Source organism: Sorex fumeus, unplaced genomic scaffold (assembly GCF_029834395.1).
Source record: "Sorex fumeus unplaced genomic scaffold, SorFum_2.1 ptg000064l, whole genome shotgun sequence".
Lineage (NCBI taxonomy): Eukaryota > Metazoa > Chordata > Mammalia > Eulipotyphla > Soricidae > Sorex > Sorex fumeus.
The window spans coordinates 828,483-850,256 of NW_026606121.1; the positions used below are offsets into that span (position 1 = coordinate 828,483).

The following is a 21,774-nucleotide window of genomic DNA, read 5'->3' on the forward strand; positions in this document are numbered from 1 at the left end:
ATGTGCCTCTGAGGGAGTAGGGCAGAAGCAAAGGGCTGCCCTGGTGCTGGGTTACCCCCTCTTCCCTTGTCCCCTAAGTCTGGACAGAGGACACTGCTCAGATGGACGGTTCTGCCCTGCCCAGGGACATGGGTCCAGAGACGTGGGGCTCACACTTCTGTGTCTCTTCTCCCCAAACCGCTGCCCCTGAAAACTGCAACACTGGCCATGGGATCAACCAGCAAGAGCACCTGGAAGCCCTCGAGGGCGGCTCCATCCGCATCCCCTGCTCCTTCCACCACAACTGGGAGTTAGCTGAGAATCCTGAGGTAAAGATAGGCTGGAGGTGGAAGCACTTAAATGGAGATTTCATCTACAACCAGACTCTGAATTGGGACCATAAGGAGTTCAAGGACCGTCTCCGCCTGGACTGGACCCAGGGCCAGACCCAGGGTGCCCTCCTCATCTGGAACCTGCGGAGGCGGGACACGACCACGTACTTCTGCCAAGTGATGCTGAACACAAAGAGATGCGGGAAACGGGTGATTCAGTCCATCTGGGGAACCAAACTCAGCGTCACCCCAGGTGAGTCGGCTGCTCGGACAACAGCTGCACACACCCCCCCCCCGCCCTGGAATCCTGCAAGGACCCTGGAATCCTGTCCCCAGGTCCCCTCTTCCTTCCTTTCTAACTCCTCTAAGCTCCCAGGACCCCTGTGGGCTCTGCCACATTATCTTTTTCTATTGTTGATTATGAATGTCGACCTAGGCTGCCACAACGAAGGAAGACAAAAATGATCGTCTGTACTTTCAATGCACGTACGCTAGCATCAGATGCATCCATCGAGGACCTGATGGTACAAGCGCGAATGATCAAGTACGACATCATTGGTCTGACCGAGCCAAGAAAGTACAAATCTCACCATGCCGTTTTCGACACTGGAGAAGAATTGTTCCTCGGAACATGCGATAAAAGAGGTGTTGGAGGCGTCGGTGTCCTTGTCAACACAAACTTGGCCAAGAACATTGATTCATTAGAATGCCTAACAACCCGAATCGGACGTTTACATTTGAATAGATGTGGCTCACTGCCTGCAGTTTCTATCTTCGTTGTCTACGCACCAACATCTCATTATGATGAAAGAGAAATCGAGAAGTTCTACATGGAGCTAGAGAAGTTCTATAAAGAAGACCACACCTTCTACAAGATCATTGTGGGTGATTTTAATGCCAAGATAGGACCGAGAAGATCAGCTGAAGAACTTCACATCGGGACCCATGGCCTAGAATGGAACGAACAGGGTGAGAGACTGTCTGAGTTCATCATGTTGACCAAGACCATTCATGGTAACTCACAGTTCCAGAAGGCAGAATCTAAACGATGGACATGGGAATCTCCCGGTGGACGATTCCACAACGAAATAGACCACATCATATTCAATCGATGGTTTTGCCTGACCGATGTCGCTGTTGTCCCAAAATTTTGAATGGGATCGGACCACTGTCTCCTTCGTGCAAAATTCTACTTCACAGAGCGGGGAGAAAGGGCTGCAAAGTTCAAAAAGAGAACTCCCAGAATGACCACCAACTGGGAACTCTTTGGTACTATTGCGACAACATGGGAAGATGCCATTGTTGACAACATTGACGAGGAATACGATCGACTGGTTCAGCACCTCCATGAATGTGCGAGGAACGCCAAGAGAGAGATAGCCACAAAAAATCGCCTATCTTCGAAAACTCTTGAGCTAATTCGTCAGCGTGGTTTGGCGCATGCCTCAGGCAACCGCAAGCTAACGTCCGAGCTCGCAAAGCAGTGCAGAGATGCGATCAAGGAAGACCTCAAAGAGAGAAGAGCAGAAGTACTGGTAGATGCGGCAGAAGCCGGGAAAAGTATTCGTAACGCCCGCCTGTCCTTCGCCAACTACACGACCAAGATGACTGCCCTCCGATGTCCTGATGGATCCATCACATTCTCCAGAATGGTAATGAAGAAGATTATCCATGACTTCTACTCAAATCTCTTCGACAGCCATGTCCACTTGCCGACATACCAAATTCCACAGGATGGATATGTCGTTCCCAATGTTCTCCCTTCCGAAATCCGACACGCCATTTCTTCGGTAAAGAAACAAACAGCACCTGGCCCAGACAAGGTCAGAGCTGAACACCTGAAAAACCTGCCGTCAGTACTCATCAATACACTGGCTCGGCTCTTCACTCGCTACCTGTCTGAATGCAAGGTTCCGTCCCAATGGAAAACCAGCAGGACCGTACTACTCTTCAAGAAGGGAGACATCCATGACATTGGCAACTATCGCCCGATCTGCCTATTGTCTGTCATCTACAAGTTGTTCACTCGAGTCATCCTAAATAGGATTGGCAGAACACTAGATGAAGGACAACCATGCGAGCAAGCCGGGTTCCACAAAGGATTCAGCACCATCGATCATATCCACACGATAACCAAGCTCATTGAGGTTTCTCGGGAGTTCAAGATGCCGCTCTGTTTAACGTTCATTGATTTAAAGAAGGCCTTTGATTCTGTTGAGACGGAAGCGGTCATTGAAGCCCTAGCCAATCAGGGCATTCAAGCCCAATACATCAGGATCCTCCGTGAGCTGTATTGCGGATCACTACCAGGATCTCACCATTCTACAAAGAAGTGATCGTTGATGTCAAGAGAGGGGTGCGGCAGGGTGATACCATTTCACCGAAACTCTTCAGTGCCACCCTTGAGAACATCATGCGACGACTGGAATGGGAAGGAATGGGAGTGAAGATAGATGGTTGGCAACTACACCACCTCCGCTTTGCTGATGACATTGTTTTAATAACACCAAACATCAGCCAAGCGGCACAAATGCTGGCCGACTTTGACCGTGAGTGTGGAAAGGTAGGACTACAGCTGAATCTTACGAAGACAATGTTCATGAGAAACAGCCTCGTTCCTGACGCCCCATTCGCTCTCAACGGAACGACCATCTCTGAATGCAACAGCTATGTGTACCTAGGTCGAGAGGTCAACATGACAAATGACCTGGCACCCGAGCTGCGCAGGAGGAAGAGAGTGGCTTGGAACGCCTTCAAGAACGTCGAAGAAATAGCTAAGAGGACGAAGAACCTCCGGCTCCGGGCACATCTCTTTGATTCCACTGTTCTTCCTGCATTAACATATGCCTCAGAGACCTGGGCCCTACGCAAACAGGATGAGAACGCTATTCAGGTCTCCCAAAGAAGAATAGAAAGAGCTATGCTTGGAATATCACGTTTCACTCAAATGAGAGAAAGAATCCGGAGTTCTGACATCCATCGACAATCAAGAATCAGGGACGCTGTCTCATTTGCCAAGGTGTCGAAAATCAGATGGGCTGGTCACGTAATGAGATTTAAAGACGACTACTGGACTAGAGCTGTTACCGACTGGATTCCACGGGATGTCAAAAGACCGCGTGGCCGCCCACCTACCAGATGGTCAGACTTCTTTGTCAAGGTCATGAACGATCGGTTTGAGGCCCTCCATGTTCCCGGAGCGAAGAGATGCCATTGGGCTACACTAGCACGCAACAGGGACAAATGGAGACGTTACTGGCGCGCGCTCGAGCAAATCAACGACTAACGGGAAGTTAAGTGATTAAGTGATTAAGTGATTATGAATAGCATATGATGTCACCTGCAAGACAAACACCCTACCCGCTGTCTCCTATTATGTTACTTTATATTCCACAAAAAGGTGCTTTATCTTCCCCACAACTGGGCTCCTTTTGGCCTGCCCCTCACATCCCACATCCTGCCCCCCACATCCTCAGGAGCTTCTGGGGTCTCCGGGACCTTTCTCTGTCTCCAATCCAAGGCGGAGCCCCAGAAGTTGACTTTCTCAGATGTGGCCAGTGTCTCCTTCGTCAAGTGGCTATGCGAGGACCTCTGGTAGCCCCCAGGGCTGTCCCTCCTCTTCGCTGCACTCAGTCAGGAGACCCCTGACAATGGCCAACACCCCCATTACTATGTGCCCCACCAGGCTCAGAGTGCCCCAACAGTGCCTAAATGGCACCTCCTGCGGTGACCGCAGCCCAGTGGCCGCGGCTCTCACCCTGACGGACCCACCATGCCCTCGGACCTGTTGGTCACCTCCAAGGGGTGTGTTGTGGCATAGACACCAATCCCACCACCATTGCACCTTCCCCCCACCATTATTTTGACTCTTCGCACCACCCCCCAGCCTGCCCCTTAGGCACATGCTAAGTAGATTATTGAGCTTGTCTAACTGAGCCGCGACTGGTTTGTGGGCATCTATCCAATACACTTAACTTTTGGGCTTTTCATTTCTTAAGAAATTTGGTCCCAAGTTGTTGGGGTCTGGCCAGAGGCACAGCGGAAATTTTGGGGTTTCAAGACTCCCGAAGGCACCTCAGTTGCTGATACACTCACTCTGCGGGTACAGGCTGGCCTGCTGGATGGCACCATACCCCCAATCCCCAAATTCTATAAACAGTGTAGAGCTCAAAAGATTTTTGTTATTGAGGGGATAGCTCAGTCATTCTCAGGGGCCCCAGGGGCCACTCCTGGTCACTGTCAGTCAGCCAGGCAAGCCTTTCAATCAAGGGCCCAGGACACAAGGCTGTGGAGCCCTGTGTGTCTGGAGTGAGCCAGGTCACATTTGGGGTTCAGCAGAGCTGAACCTGCTGTACTCAGGAGGTCACTTTTTGCCAAGAGTCAAACTGGGTTTTCCAAGGACAGACACGAGCATGGAGCCTTTTGTGGTCTCTGCCACGGTCAAGGAAGAAAACTGTGTGGCTGTGCCAGGCAGTGCTCAGAAGCCCAGCCCAGCTCTGGGCTCAGGGACAGACGCTGAGCTGGTGTCTGCACCGCGCCACAGCTAAATTGCATCCAGGCAGGTGCCCAAGTCCTGTGCTCTCTCTCCAGCTCTCTGGGTGGGGAAACTTCTGTGAGCCGAGTGAACGAGAACTGTACTCTGTAACAGGAAGTACTCACACGGAATTAGAGGAGCTAAGCCCTAATGGTAGTAGGGGGACCCAGGAGGAAAGCAGGTGACCCTGCAAAACATTTCCAAGGCTTTTGGCTTGTTTCAGAAAATCATGTCACCCACAGAATATTTTAACTAAGCACACACTCACTCCTGACAGCACAGATTTCTGCTGGTGTGGTGTCTGTCTGTCCGTCTGTCTGATCTGTTCTCTTGTCTTTCAGTCCCTGTTCTTTTTGTTGCTTCCCTCTTTGGGGTCATTGAGGAAACATAGTTTTCTGACTTTCTTCCAGGCAGGCTCTCCTCAGATTAGGAGGCTATTTCTAGAGAAACTGACTTTTTCGTTCACCTAGAGCAAATTCTTCCCGTAGATGAGAATGAATTGGACCAGAGGGGTGGTGGGGGGAGATAGGCCAGTCGGGATGTGATACACATGGGACGCCTGGGTTTGTTCGAGCTTCTAAAATCAGGACCGCGTCAGCATTACCAATATGAACCAGATATGGGGGAGAGAAAGGAAATATTGCTCAGGGAGGACAGCAGCGGTGCCCTCGGAAAAGAAATTTGGTTTCCTCAGGAAAGAAAGAGCCTGGCAAGCTACCGAGAGTATCTCGCCCGCATGGCAGAGCCTGGCAAGCTCCCCGTGATGTATTCGATATGCCAGACACAGTAACAACAAAGTCTCCAATGGAGACGTTACTGGGCCCGCTCGAGCAAATCGACGATCAACGGGAGGGCCTCCGGAAATAAATTCTGTTTATTTAACACTGCTCTGGCCCTTCTCTGGGCCACTGATCTTATACAAGCTGTCCCTCCCCCCTCAACCTTGACCAAACACCAGCCCTCGACCTCCTCCCTGAAGCCCTCTGTGTGCAGGGCCCCAACCATACATTTGTCAGGTCTCTCATTTTTAGAGAAGGAGGATGGCACCCCGTGAGTCACTCTCTCTTTCTGAACAGAAATGTCCCCTCACGGTTATTCTGGGGGATGTAGCTGGGCCGGGGCAGACCATGGCATGAAACAAGCCCCCTGATTCCAAGAGACCCATCAGGAGGCTGCGCGGCCTCAGGCATCTGACAGCATTTACTCAGGGCTGTCAGCCAAGGGCTTGCTTTGGGGACATCCTGCACTGCCCTGTGGAGTGGGCAGTGGTGACCCTAGTGAGTCTGGGCCTCCCCAGGCGGCCTGGCTAGGAAGAAGACGTGTAAGCCTTGAACCCCGGGTCAGCGGGCGGGAGGGAAGCCGGTGTCACCCTCAGGGCACTCCTGGACACTCCTGGTTCCTCACCTGCCCTTGCCCAGCTCTCCCCAATCCTCTCAAGCAACTTTCAAAGCCCAGAAAGTTCTGGGCTCTGGCCACGGCTTTCCCAGGGGAGATAAGACACACTCCAACCACGACAGGACGGGGCAGAGAAAAGGGCTGACAGACAACGATCTCTGTGAAGACACTGAACTTCCTTTCTCAGGCCTGCGAGGGAGGAAAAGAACTTGGCAGTGCAAGGGGGACCCTGAGAGGTGTCACTGGGGTTGGGGACAGGGAGAAGGGAAGTGACTCTGTTTGCTGCCACCCAGAAGCCAAGAGTACTTCCTCTGTGAATTTTTTGGCCACCCACCCCTTGGCCTAGTTCATCAGCCGTGGACCACCTCAGCCTGTGACGGTGGGCACAGCCCCCAGAGAAGGTGCAGAGGGTGGCCAGGTGCCAGCCCCCATCTCTCAGCCCCTTGCTCTGAGGGAGCCCAAACCCGGTCAGGACCTGCCCCGCACTTAAGGCAGGTGGGATCCCCCTCACTGGCCATGGGAGGCCCTTGTGCAATATAGGAAGAGAGCAGCCTCGGTCATAGGAAGTGCTGGTCACAGTAGGGCTCCCTGTGCTTTCCCTCCCTGCTCCTCCCTCCGCTGTGCTCAGGAGCCCCCTGCAGCCCCCCAGAGCAGCCCTGCTGCTGCCCGCCCTGAGCAGAGCACGGCATGGGCCCGGACCCACTGATGCTGCTGCCCCTTTAGCCTCTCTGCTGGACGGTGAGTGACTGGACAGGGGAACTCCTCAGGGTGGGGCTGGCACCTGGGGGACATGCCTCTGGGGAGCAGAGCAGGGTCTCTATGGCCAGGAGCAAAGGGCTGGCCTGGTGCTGGGTCATCCCTGTCCATTAAGCTTAGACAGAGGACATTGCTCAGAGGGACGGTCCTGCCCTGCCCAGGGACATGGAGCCAGAGACGTGGGACTCTTACTTCTGTGTCTCTCCTCCCCAACCAGCTGCCCCTGGAGACTGCAACACTGGCCATGGGGTCAACCAGCCAGAGCACCTGGAAGCCCTCGAGGGCAGCTCCGTCCGCATCCCCTGCTCCTTCCACCACGGCTGGGAGTTAGCCGAGAATCCTGAGGTGAAGATAGGCTGGAGGTGGAAGCACTTACATGGAGATTTCATCTACAACCAGACTCTGAATTGGACCCATAAGGAGTTCAAGGACCGTCTCCGCCTGGACTGGACACAAGGCCAGACCCAGGGTGCCCTCCTCATCTGGGACCTGCGGAGGGGGGACGCGACCACGTACTTCTGCCAAGTGACTCTGAACACAAAGAGATGTGGGCCACAGGTGCTTGAGTCCATCCAGGGAACCAAACTAAGCGTCACCCCTGGTGAGTCAGCTGCTCGGGCCAGCCCCTTTGTCCTAAAGCCTCCTCCTTTTCGCATTCTCCATTTCAGTTACATTTCTGAAGAATTTGGTCATCAATATTAAATTTTGCAGGCTGGAGACAGTGGGTGGGACAGTGGGTAGGATGCTTGCCTTGCATGTGGCTAAGTCGGGTTCAATCCCTATTACCTCAGATGGTCTCTTACCTCACCAAAAGGGATCCCTGAGTACAGAGCAGAAGGAAGCCCTGAATGCCTCCAGCTATGCTCACCCAAATGCAATTTTTAATTCATGAAATTCATGTGATATTCATACCCATTTCTTTTATAAATAAATATAGGAAAATAGAGTAATTTTGAGTTGACTTTCACCATGCAAAGTCATCACAGCAATGAAATCTTGCCAGCCAGTGTCACTCCTAAGTTTGTTTTTCCATATCAATCTTATCCTGCAGAGGGTTTGCTTTGCAGACCAACCCATTGCATAATTGTACAGAGACAGTTGTCTACTTTCTTATTTCTAAGCCCCAAATTCTTGTTTTTCTACTTTTTTAATCTTTCATCAATCTATTCACAATATTATTGCATTCATTATTTCAACACCAATTCCACACCATTGCTCCTTCCCCCTCACCCTTACTTTGACCCATCCTACCAACCCCCTCAGCCTGACCCTCAAGCAGATGCTAAATAGATTATTGAACTTGTGTAGCTGAGCCAGAGAGGGCTGGAGTGATAGTACAGCAGTTAGGGCATTTGCCTTGCATGAGGCCGACCCAGGTTTGATTCCCAGCATCCCCTATGGTCCCCTGAGCACTGTCAGGAGTAGTTCCTGAGTGCATGAGCCAGGAGTAATCCCTGTGCATCGCTGGGTGTGACCCAAAAAAGAAAAAAAAAAAGCTGGGCCAGAGCTGGTTTGTGGGCGTGACTCCCACCTACCTAACTTTTGGCCATTTAATTTTCCAGAAACTTGGTTCCAAATAGTTGGGTCCTGCCAAAGGCACATTAGCAATTCTGGGGTTTCAGATGCCTGAAGTCACCTCAGTTGCCTATGCACTTGGCCCGGGAATCTAGGCTGACTTTCTGGGTGGCACCAAACCTCCTAAGTCCCAAATTCTATAAAGCAGTTAGAGTTCAAAAGATTTTCTTTTATTGAGGGGTTTCCCAAGTCATTCTCAAGGGCCTCAAGGGCCACTCCTGGCACTGTTGGTCAGCTAGGCCAGCCTTTCAATCAAGGGCCCAGGAATTAAGGCTGTTTGAGTCCTGGGGTGCCGGGGTTCACCTAGGCCAGACTTGGGGTTCTGCAGAGCTGAACCTCCTTTGGTACTCTGGAGGTCACATGGCGCCAAGGGCCAAACTGGGTTTTCCCACATACCAGATTCAACTAAGGAGTCCTCTATTGTCTCTCTTCCATGGTCAAGGAAGAAAACTCTGGGGCTGTGCCAGGCGGTGCTCAGGGCACGATTCTTGACGCTGGGGACAGGACCGGGTCAGCTGCGCACAAGAAGTGCCTAACGTGCTGATCTCTCTTTCCAGCCCTTTTTTTTTTTTTTTTTATTAGTGAAAAACCATGAGGTACAGTTATAGGCTTACAAATTTTGTGCTTGGGTTTCAGTTATACAATGATCAAGTCCCCATACCTCCACCAGTGCCCGTCATCCATCCCCATGGGTCCCAGCATCCCCCCCCCTCATCCCCCCCCCCCCCCGTCCCATCCTGCCTCTGTGGCAGGGTATTCCCCCTTGTTCTCTCTCTCTTCTTTTGGGTACTGTGTTTTGCAAGAGAGGCTTTGAGTGGCAATCATGTTTGGTCTATCGACTACTTTTAGCATGCTTCTCCCACCCTGGGAGGGCCCTCACAACACCCTTCATTTGGTACTCTCTTCTCTATCTGAGCTTCCTTTTCACCTAGAGCCTGTGGCTGGCCTTCCATTCATGGAGCAAAATTCCTGGTACTAATCTCAGCCATTCCTGTGTGTCACTCTCACTTTTTGTTGCTTTATGTTCCCCAGATGAATGCGATCTTTCTGTGTCTATCCCGCTCTTTCTGACTCATTTCGCTTAACATGATACTTTCCATGTAGTACCACTTGTATGTAAATTTCATAACTTCATCTTTTCTAACAGCTACATAGTACTCCATTGTGTAAATGTACCAAAGTTTCTTTAACCAGTCATCTGTTCTTGGGCACTCAGGTTTTTTCCAGATTCTGGCTATTGTAAAGAGTGCTGCAATGAACAAACAATTGCAGATGTCACTTTGACTATACCTTTTTGCCTCTCTGGGATATATTCCCAGGAGTGCTATAGCTGGGTCAAATGGCAGATCAAATTCTAATTTTTTGAGAGTCGTCCATACTGTTTTCCAAAAGGGTTGGACCAGCCGGCATTCCCACCAGCAGTGAAGGAGGGTCCCTTTCTCGCCACATCCGCGCCAGCACCGGTTGCTTTTGTTCTTGTGGATGTGGGTCTTTCCAGCCCTTATCTGCTCTATGATAATGCTGACTTTATTTTTGAAAATGGTTTTATGGGGGCCAGAGCAATGGTGTAGTGGGGTGGGCATTTGCCTTGCATGTGACTGACCGGGTTTCAATCCCTGGTATCCCAGATGGTCCCTGGAGCACTACCATGAATGAGTCTGTGTGCAGAGCCAGAGTCACCACTGAGCATTACTGGTGTGACACCCTTCCAAAAAAAAAAATATATATATAGTTATGTTATGGATGGGCTGGAGTGATAGCACAGCGGTAGGGCGTTTGCCTTGAGCGCAGTCAGCCTGGCCGAGCCAGGTTTGATTCTTCTGCCCCTCTCAGAGAGCCTGGCAAACTACTGAGAGTATTCAATATGCCAAACACAGTAACAAGAATTCTCATAATGGAGATGTTACTGGGCCCGCTCGAGAAAATCGATGAACAATGGGAGGACAGTGTGTGTGTGTGATGTTATGGATGGGATGGGAGTGATAGCACAGTGGGGAGGACACTTGTCTTAGATGTGGCCAACCCAGGTTCGATCACCAGCATCCCACACAGTACCCTGAACACTGCCAGGAGCAATTCCTTGTGCAAAACCAGGAATAAACCCTGTGCGTCAACAGGTATGGCTCAAAAAACCAAACAAAACCAAAAAAAAAAAGAGAAAAAAAAAAGAAAAGAGAAAATGTTTTATGAAAATTCCACTGAACTACAGTATGGTTTCATGTCATGTAGTATCTTGAAAGTTGTATTGGAATATGGGCATCAGAGTCCTCTGGGCCTCCTGAGGAGAATCCGCTGATGTCCTGTGTCTCCTCAGCCCAACCTGAAACTGGCCTGGATGTGACCAACAGCACAGAGAACTCAGGGCCCCGGAGGCTGGATGCTGTGGTCATAGTCACGGTGACCATCTCCCTTCTCAAAATGACAATTTTGGGGCTGATCTCCTACCTCGTGTGGAAGAGAAGCCAAGGTAGGTGGTGCAGGGCCCCTCCCCCTCCCCAGCCTCCTACTGGGTGACACCAGCTCCTGTGCCAGGAAGAGAGTCAGAGGAGGGGCTGGCAGGTGGGTCCCTGTGAAACCATCAGCCAGGTGTGATCCTAGAACCATGGGGTCCACTGATTTCTGAGCACCATGAGGACACTCACTCACACACGCGCACACACACACACACACACACACACATGACCACACACACACACACACACACACACATACATGCGCACAGAGATACACACACATGCGCGCACACACAGACACACCAAGATACACAGACACACAGAGATGCACACAGAGATACAGATATACACACAAATGCACAGACACACAAACATATATATACACACAGAGAGATGAGAGATATATATACACACATACATAGAAACACAGAGATACACAGACACACATATGCACAGAGACTCACAGAGATACACAGACACACATATGCACAGAGACTCACAGAGATACACAGACACACACGCAGATACACATGCAAACACACACACACATATACAGCCTAGAGATGGGTGCTGAGGAGGCCGCGTGCCCCGCGGTGTGGTTTGGGGGAAGCCCCTTCAGTTCCCCAGTTGGGCAGTGTGGGGGCTGCAGAGGCTGCTGAAGTGCTGCTGGGTTCTGTTGCCCCCACAGAGGTGCAGGCTTCCTGCATGGGTGGGTGTCCACTGAGATGGGTCCCAAGGCTGTGGGGGAGGGGGCCCCAGGAGGCAGTGGGGGAGGGGAGTGGGAACCACATCGGCCTCCTGGAAAGGGACCTGAGAGGTTCCTCTTGGAAAGCATGGGCACAAGGCAGGGGCTGAGCCTGTTGTGGGTGTCCAGGCAGAGAGATCAGCCAGCAGGCAGCTCCGCAGGTCCTGGTCAGGGCAGGAGAGCAACAGCACAGAGACAAAGGTGGGGGGCCGCTCTCAACCCTGTCCCCACGGGGGGGAGGAGGCAGGTACAGGGGTGCAGGGTGTAGAGAGGGGCTCCTGATGGGCTGCTGGGGACAAGAGCAGAGCGGGTGGTGTGGGAAGCCTCGGGCCCTCCCTGTGGGCTCATAGTGCTACTTTGCAGCTAGTCTTGGGGAGTCTCTGGTGAGTCAGAGTAGAGACATGGGTTTGGGCGGGGGACAGCGGCCACCAGGACACATTGCCTGTGGCAAGAGGAAGGGACAGTCACCCTGCCTGACCCATTCTCCTCTGGTCCCCAGGCTGACACCTCCCCCACCCTCCCCTGCTCTCTCCAGCTCCAGCAGCAGCCCCTCCCTGTCTGTCCCAGAGCCCCCCAACAGGTGTCCTGAACTGAGGGCCTTCCCAAACACGCCATCCCCAGCATGGGAGGACCCAGCCTGGTCTCCAGTGTCTTTTCTGCACCCCTGGGGCCTCGCAGGAAATGCCGCACAGTCCACTGGGGCCCTGCAGCCCCGCCTGAGCTGCTGGAGTCGCAGCCCGGGCACCTTCCTCTCAGACTCGTACCAGGACAGGGAATAAGTGTCCTTCCCAGGCTGCCCCCAGGCCACCCTCATTAGCACCACCCCACCCCCCCGTGGTCCCCTGTGGTCTGGACTGTGCTCCCTGAGGCCGGGATGGAAGAACTGGGGTTCCTCCAGAACTCCTGCCAAGCCACACAGCCAATGAGCCATCAGTTCAGACCTCCGTACCCTTTGCCCTATGCAGGATCCTGAGATGGACCCAGGGACTCTGCTGGACACAGCTGCCCTGACCACTGCCTGGTGCCCAGCACCCCACGGAAAGCCAAGTGCGCGTCTCCAGAGAACATAGCAAGAGGACACGGTGGGAATGAGCAGCTCAAAAGAGAAAGGCAGAGACCCGTGCCCAGCACCCTGGCCACCCTGCACAGTTTTCCTTCCAGCCTACACGTACCAAGGCTGTCTCCCGGAACCTGGGCAGAGGCTATACGAAACACTCCAGGCTCCCCTTGGTCTCTGGTCCATCCTATTCCTCCTGGTGTGACCCAGAGACAAAGAAGGGGAGACACAGGGATGGGTTTGGACCCCCAAAATGCGCGAGCATTAGGCACCCGCTTCCTCATACATGCGTCCTGGCGCTGCCTCTCCTGCACTCCCTGCCTTCCTCTTCATCCTAAGAAATGTTCTCACACTCTCTCTGGGGTGCTGAACTTGGTCATTTGGGAGGGCTGGTGGGGACCAAGGACTGCCTGAAAATGCCTCTGGGGTTTATCGCGCCCGAGGATTCCTCTTTCCCTTGAACGAGAGACCAGTCAGGCCCTGGAAGGCTGCTTCAGGGTGTCAGAGCCCCTGGAGGAGGAGGGGGAGGAGCAAAAGAGGAAGAGGAGGAGGAGGAAGAGGAAGAGGAGCAACAGGAGGAGCTCACTGACCAGAAGAGAACCATCACAGAGTCCAGTGCGGACAACCTCAAGTCAGACCCTCTGCCCTGCCCACAACCTTAAACTCCTAACTTACATTCTCAGCCAGCCCGATAAGCCCCAGTCCCAACTTGATGGTTAAGATTAGGGAGGGAGGAGGTGGGGATGGGGTCACACGAGAACACATCAAAGTTGGCTCTTCCTGATGAAACCATTCTCAACTCAGCCCTGAGTAACTGGTCTGAGTGGCGGGTACCCAAACGTGGGTTCTGTGAATCTGTGTCATCAGCCTGTTCACAGGCCAAAGGCCTGTGTCTCAGAAGTAACCCAGAACCTTCCTGTGCCCTTCCAGGGCCTGGCGTAGAGGCAGGACCTTCCTGCTCTCCCAGCAGGTCAGGCCCGCCTGTCTCGAGCTTCATAGCGGCTGCTCCTGGGGCTGGAATCGCCTCTCCCCAGTTGTGTAGGTCTCCTTCCACTCAGTTCTCATCAAGCTTCCGCTCCTGGGATGTTCTCCCAGAGTGCTCTAAAGGAAGATACCTCCCCCCCCCCCCCCACGGCCCCCTTCTTTCCCCTTCCTGTTGGATCATTCTCTTTCCTCAGTCAGCACAGGTATTTCCTCTCTGATAACTCTGAAGTCACCTCGAGGAGAGACGGCCGTTTGTCTGTCGCTCACTGTCTCCTATCCTTCTGAGCAAGCAGTGGCTGGAACGTTTCAGGTGTTGAAAGGCTCTTCAGGACTGAGAGAATGAATGATGACCGGGTAGAGGGACAAGGGTGATATGGTGTGCTGTGTGTTTTTGTGTGTGTGTGTGTGTGTGTGTTGTGTGTGTGTAAGGGGCATACCTGGCATTGCTAAGGGATCCCGCCTGGCAGAGCTAGGAGACCATGTGGAATACCAGGGATTTCACCTGGTTGGCTGCATGCAAGGCAAATGCCCTCTTAGCTGTACCTTGGCTCGAGCTTGGGTGTCCTACAGCGGGCACCTTCTTTCTGCAGCCTGCACCCTAAGAGAACTAGCAGGCTAGAGTATCCAGGGGCCGTTCTAGCCCACTGCATTTGCAAGATTCCCTGTTCATGGCCAGCAGTAGGCTTGGGGGCAAGATGGTTGGTGGTTTCCCGTTTTTATTTTTAACCACATCCCCGTTTTACAAATGAGGTCCCAGAGGAGGCAACACCGCCTAGGCCAGTCCTTGGACTCAGCTTGGTGATGAGAGAGAAAAGAGGGGTCGGTCCTCAAAGGAGACTTTGAAGCCCGTGGCCATCACCCGCTGGCTGCTCGGCCCATGCACCTCCGGGTCCTTAGTTCCTGAAGCAGAAGCAGGGTCCCCGGGATCCGTAGTGCCCATTAGCGGTGCCAGATTCACGGGACACTCGTGCAGCAGGACCGCGGGGCTCCCCTGATCACCCGGAAGGGGGCCCCGTGGCCGGGAACCACCAAGTCGGCGGTGGCCAGGACCCTTCTGCGGCTTCGCTCCTGCGCCACCGGGTTTTTGCTCAGCGCCCACCACGACTCCTCGTCCCCGTGGCGCTCGAACACGTCGCCAGCCACCACCACGGGTGCCCAGGGCCAGTGCCCTCCACCACCACGCTCACGTCCCGCTGGCCGCCATGGCCCAGCGTGGCCCACACCTTGAGCCTGGGTCCGAGCCATAGGGGCCGCTCCTTGCTCAGCGTGTGCGGGAGGTAGAGGCCCCTGGGGAGGACACCAGCAGGAGTGCCCCAGGGAATAGCCCCAGGTTCCCGACGGGGTCCCTGTGCCCGTGCATGCCCACCACCAGCCCCATGTCGCCTGGGCCCACTCCCTGCCTCTCCAGGGACCCCAGCAGCACCTCCCCAGCCCAGGGCGCCACCCCGCCCCCCCCCCGTCCCCGTGTCCAAGAGGATGGGGCCACCGGCCACCTCCCGCAGCGCCGTCTTCGTCTCCGCGCCCTCGCGACGGGCAGATCTCGAGACTGCGGCCGGGCCCACACCACGGGCAGGACGAGGGTCACCAAGCAGTTAGCCTGCACCATCCCGCTCGACCCCCCCGGGCTCCACAGCAGAACCACCACTGAGCAGGGGCCGCCTGGCACCCGCAGCAGGATCTCCCCAGGCAGCAGCTCAGTCCCACCAGACTTCTCATCACCGGAGAAGGCTGTGCTGCAGAAAGAACATAGATTGCGGGTGCCTGCCCTGCTCTCCAGGTTGCAGCACCGGCCTGGACTGTCCACCACTCCCACCACCCCCCCATGTGCACCCAGAAGGGGACCATGTCATTTTCCTCATTTGGACTCTGGCTGCTCTACATCTTCCACTCCTTTGATCCTTTGATTATTTCTTCTTCTTGTTCTTCTTGTTCTTCTTCTTGTTCTTGTTCTTGTTCTTGTTCTTGTTCTTGTTCTTGTTCTTGTTCTTGTTCTTCTTCTTCTTCTTCTTCTTCTTCTTCTTCTTCTTCTTCTCCTTCTCCTTCTCCTTCTCCTTCTCCTTCTCCTCCTCCTCCTTCTCCTTCTCCTTCTCCTCCTCCTTCTCCTCCTCCTCCTCTTCTTTTTAATTTTTAAATGAGTCACTGTGAGGTACAGTTACAGACTTACAAACTTTCGTGCTTACATTTCAGTCATATGATGATCCAGTACCCATTCCTCCACTGGTGCCCATTCTCCACCACCAATGATCCCAGTATCCCTCCCACCACCTCCACCCCATCCCCCCACCCGACCCCGCCTCTGTGGCAGGTCATTCCCTTTTGGTCTCTCTCTCCTTTTGGGTGTTGGGGTTTGCAATATAGGTATTGACAGGCCATCAGGTTCAGCCTATAGTCTACTTTCAGTACCCATCTCCCATCCCGAGCAGGCCCACCAAGCACCCTTTACTTGATGGTCCTTCTCTATCTGACCTGCCTTTCCCCCAGCATGTGAGGCCAGTTTCCAAGTTGTGGAGTAATCCTCCTGGTACACATCTCTACTATCCTTGGGTGTAAGTCTCGTTTGATCGCTTCTTCCTGGTCAGATCTCCATTAGGGAGAAGGATGGAAAAGCGAGGAATTTTTGTCCTCGGCGAGGTCCCGTAGGCCGGCCAGCGGCCAAGCGGCAGCTCCATTGGAATTCGCTTCCACCACACTTTCCACTTTGAGCAGAAGGGGCTGCTCTCCACTGGCAAAGACCACTGGCTGTCTCCTAAACTGCAGGTTTGGAGAGCCCCATTCGCTTCAGTTTTTTTGTTTTTGGCATGCGGCGCTCAGGGTTGACTCCTGGCTCTGTGCTATGGGATCACTGCTGGGTGACTTCGGGGAACGTATGGGTCACTGGGCATCCAACCCAGGTCAGCTCTACCCGCAGGACCATGCTCAAAACCCAGCTCCAGTTTCAAGACTCTCAGTGGCTGCCACATGCCTGCAGGGCTCTGAGGATCACTCTGGCCCAGGGTCTCTGAATCCCCCAGCACTGGAGCCCTCACTGGGACTGCGGCTCAAGATGCTGATGGATGCTTCATGCGTTCACAAAACTTTGTCCACTGACACCCAGGGGTCCAGTCCGGCCACAGCTCCTGCACGCACATCATGGTAATCAGCTCCCATGTGGGCAGTGGCTCTCTGGCAGCTGTAATGGAGCATCAGCTTCCCGCCCTCCCACAACTTCACCCAGGAATCAGAATGGCCACGAGTCCTGGTTTTCCCAGTGTCCTAGAGTCTTTCCTCAGGGGTTGCTCTTGACAATAACTTTCACCAGAGTTTCCCCATCAGACCCCCAAGGATACACTTTATAGATTTTCTTCTTAGGGGCTGGAATGAAAGTACAGTGGGTAGTGGAAGGGTGTTTGGGTTCTATCCACTGCTGGGACCCATCCCACAGGGTTCCTCAAGCACCACCGGGAGTGATTCCTGTGTGCAGTGCCAGGAGTAACACCTGAGCATTGCTGGGTGTGATCCAAAAAGCAAAAATAAATAAGTAGTGATTTTTTCTGTGTCTACAGAAGAATGAGGGATCTCTCTCTCTCTTTTTTTTTTACAAATAACTGTTTAATTGAATCACTGTGAGATAGAACCTTACAAAGCTGTTCATTATTTCAGTCATATAATATTTCACCACCCATCTCTCCACCAGTGTATATTTCCCAGCACCAGTGTCCCCAGGTTCCCTCCCATCACCCACCTTCCCAACCTCCTGCTGCCTCTATGAAGAGCTTTTCTTCTCTCTCTCTCTCTCTCTCTCTCTCTCTCTCTCTCTCTCTCTCTCTCTCTCTCTTTATTGTCTGTCTCTTTGTGTGTTAGTTTGGGACTATGCCCAACAGTGTTCTGGGTTACTCCTTGCTCTGGATTCAGGAATTACTCCTGGCAGTGCTCAGGGTACCCTATGGCATGCTGGAGATGGAACCTGGGTCAGCCATTTGCAAGGCAAGCATCCTGCACTCTGAATTATCTCTCTACTCCCTCTCTCTCTTTTCTCTCCCTCTCTCACTCTTCTCTTTCTCTTTCCTCTCTTCTCTTGCACTTCTCTATTCTATTCTACTGCCCTCTTGTGTCTAAAAAATTACTCTTTCTTGACCACTGATTTTGTCTTCACTGTATTTCTAAAACTTGACCTGCAAACTTTCCGCATATGCGCCGCCAAAGCGAGCCCAACCTGCAAACTTTCTGAATTAAAATGATAACCATGATAACCTCCCTCCAACTCCAACTCTGTCCAAGCTGACCTCGACAGCAGCCTGACCTCTATCCTGTACCAGCCTCCCATCCCAGAAGTCCAGGAGGTAAGACTCCTTACCACCTGAGGGGTGCCATCCAGGACATCTATGCCATTAGCAGCTTTTGGGAGATCATTTGGGTGGCTAGAGACCACTGTGATCAACCCAAGACTGACAGCGGGGACCTGTTCTGGGCATAGCCTCTGGATTTTCAACTTGAAGACGGTGGACTCAGGGGAAGTGGCACCAGCCTGTTCTCCATCTCCTGCTCTGAGTGGTCCCAGGCAGCTGCACCTGCAGCTCATCCACTCCAGTGGGTGGTGGGGGATTCTGCAGACAATCTGGGGAGGGAGAAGGGGCCCACCATAGACTTTAGTGACTATTTCTGACCTCTAAAATAGGTCAGCTAGATAGGGTAAGAAAGACGGGTAAGAAAGACGGGGACATATTTTTCTAGGACAAAGGCGATTTTTTTGTTTTGTTTTGTTTTTGTTTTTGTTTTTTTAAGCTATTTGCCTTAGCAGATCAAAGCCGTGTGATCTGAGTTTGGAGATTTTTTTTATAGTGTAGGAGCACTGCTATTTATTTAGCCATTGATTAAGCCGGTTCTGGAATTTTGGTGCTGTTTTGCAAATCAGGTGTGCAATGAACGGGGCTTGTTTCACAGACTGGTCCGATTTTGGTAAACGTGATTCCATCACAATCCAGAGGTGGAAGCACACCCCCTAGAGGTTCTCACAGTCCCTGCAGCCATTTCATCTCCTACACCAGCCCCAGTCAAGGATTGATGGATTTTCTCTGAGCCATAAAGCATGTGGGTACCTGGCTTCTTTTGCTTAGTGACATAATTGTTTATTATTTTTAAATTTTGTAATTGAATCACCATAAGATACACAGTCACAAAGCTTTCACCGTGGATTTCAATCTTGCAATGTTCCAACACCAGTGTACATTCTGATCACCCATGTCCCCTGGTCCCCTCTCGCCAGCACAACCACCCAGCCGACCTCTGTGGCACGCACTTTTCTTCTTTTTCTCTCTTCTCCCTGAAATGTTTCTGAGTGGTTTTGTGTAATCAATGGATGGACCAAAGACCATCTGGGTCACTTCCAGACTGTGAGGGGACTCTAAATATCGTCGCTACGAACAGAAGGTGTTTGTGGGCAAATAGTTCTTTCTCTTGGATAAAAACCTGTGAAAGAGTGGGAATTTTTGTATGACTTTGGGGGAGAACAGCTTTCGATTTAGGAAGAAACTGAGCAGATGGTAGCATGTTCTCGTACTTTCTCTCCTTATGCTCACACATCCTCCATCAACCTGGAATATCTGTTGCAATTTCTGAGTGAACAATGATGCCTTGGTATTAGTTAATGTCCACTGCTTCTTCCAATTTCTTTGCCTTTTGGAAGTGTCGGTAGGGATCCTCCCAAGCTGTGCTCCAGAGGTCTGGGACCCCAACCATGATTCCAGGATCCTGGCTGGAGTAATATATAGAGGGGAGGGCTCTTGCCTTGCATGCAGCTGACCTGGGCTCGATCCCCAGCATCCCATATGGGCCCCCAGCACAGCCAGGAGTAATTCCTGAGTACATAGCCAGGATTAACTCCTGAGCACCACCAGGTGTGGCCCAAAAACCAAAAAAACAATAATGATTCCAGGATCCTCCCCAGGAGTTCTAGACTAGCAGGGCCAGAGGGGCAGTGCAGGTCCTAAGAATGTGAGTGGTACGCTGGCTCTGCAGTGCTGGGAGTTCCCCGGGCCACCCCAAGTGAAAACCCCACACCCTTCAGTGCTCAAGAGCCTCTGGACTGCACCCAAGATCCTCAGGGCAGCAGCTGATCAAATCCAGGTCGGCCACAGGCAAAAGCATCAGCCTTGACCCTGTAGAATGTCTCTGGTACCAGATTTATTTACTTTTCACCTAATACAATTTTTCTGTTGCAGAACCCCCTTCAGAATGAAACGTTCCATTAAATTTCTCGTTCTTTTTTTGCTTTGGGTGAGTGTTGAGAATCCATTCAAACCTTGGCTCCCTCATCTCAATTTAATTCCACTTTTCCTTTTTTTTCTCCCTTGTCTTTCTTATCTTCCTTCTTTACTTACCCTACTTCTGTTTTGGGTTTTTTTGGTTGTGTTTGTGTTATTTTTGTTTGTGTTATTTTTGAGCCCAATGATGCACGAGAAATCCTCCTGACTCTGTGCTCAGGGATCATTCCTGATAGGGCTTGGAGAACATATGGGGTGCCGGGGATCGAACCCAGATTGGCCATGTGCAATGCAAGTGCCCTCCCTGCTGTACTTCTGCCCCAACCCCCTCTATTTCCTTTTTGTCCCCTGGTCTTTGGGTCATACTTGGGGATGCTTGGGGATGGCTCTCAGTTTGGTGCTTAGGGAAGCATGTGGTGCTGGGGATGGAACTGGGGGTCCTGCAAGCAAAGTGTGTGCCTCTAGGCCTCTGAGCATCTCTCAGATGTCTTTCCTTCCTTCCTTCCTTCCTTCCTTCCTTCCTTCCTTCCTTCCTTCTTTCCTTCCTCCCTTCCCTCCTCCTCCTCCTTCTCCTCCTCCTTCCCTCCCTCCCTCCCTCCCTCCCTCCCTCCCTTCCTTCCTTCCTTCCTTCCTTCCTTCCTTCCTTCCTTCCTTCCTTCTCTTTCACTCCCTGAGATCTATCACAAGCCTGACGGTCCAAATGTACTTGGGGTCACCCACCCTGCAGTGGCCAGGGACTTTTCCACGTCTCAGGGGTCCCACACAGCACCGCGGATCAAACTGGAGTGCGGCACATAACAGCACCCGCCTCCAGTCCCCTGCGCGTTCGCCACAAGATCCCAAGACTTTCATGCAAGTTTTCGCTTTCTTAGTGACTATTTGGATTAGACGAATATATTTTTAAAAACATAGCCTGTGTCTCATGAATGTAACATCTGGCTTCCCTGAGGTTTCTCTCTCCCTGTTGTTTCTTTGGGAGGTGGGAAGCACCTGGGGGCTAATTGACACTTTGCTCCGGAGTTCCCCTTGCAGTTGCGGGTGGGGGGTGTGGGTGGGAACAGTGGTGCCAAAGATCAATCATCTGCATCAGCTGCGTGCAGGACAAGCTCCATTTGTCTACCCATCTCTCTAATTTCCCCTTCGTTTGGAGGGGGCCTTTTGGGGTCACACAGCAATGCTCAGGGGTTCTTCTGACTGTGCTCAGGCATCACTCGTGTGGAAATGAGCTGCCTGGCCGCCTTTCCCTCCCGTCTCCCTACATCTCTGAGGCTGGTGGATTTTCACCTACCAGATGGGGTCGCTGCTGGCCATGGTGCTGCCCAGCTGCACCCCGTGGCCTCCTACACTCCGTGGCTGGGCTCTGCAGGGTGGTGGGCCCCGGGCATCCACTTCACTGCCTTCCCCGTGTCCATCTCCGTGCGGCTCCAGACTGGGATCCTGGAGGCCGTGTCTGCGCTGCTGACCCTAGAACCCACCCACTGATGGTCGTGGAGCTGGCCAACACCCACTACTGAGTCCGGGCACCGCAGAGACTTGCTCACGCTCCTGCGCACAGCCTTCAGCCGCCTGCCCGTGTTCTTTGTAAACGCCTGGGCCATGAAGTTCAGCCTGGCGCTGCCCGACAACAGCCGCCCAGAGCGACTCATCATACCAAGGAGGTGGATGCTCTGCTGTGGACTCCTGGGTGTGGCCCCCAAACAAACAAACAATTAGTTCAGAAAAAGC

General features: G+C 52.7%; 1 pseudogene; it reads right to left on the reverse strand.

Moving 5' to 3' along the window:
• Positions 1–14,764: 14,764 nt before the first annotated feature.
• LOC130036471 (metallo-beta-lactamase domain-containing protein 1-like) lies at positions 14,765–21,360 on the reverse strand (annotated as a pseudogene).
• Between the last annotated feature and the right edge of the window lie 414 nt (positions 21,361–21,774).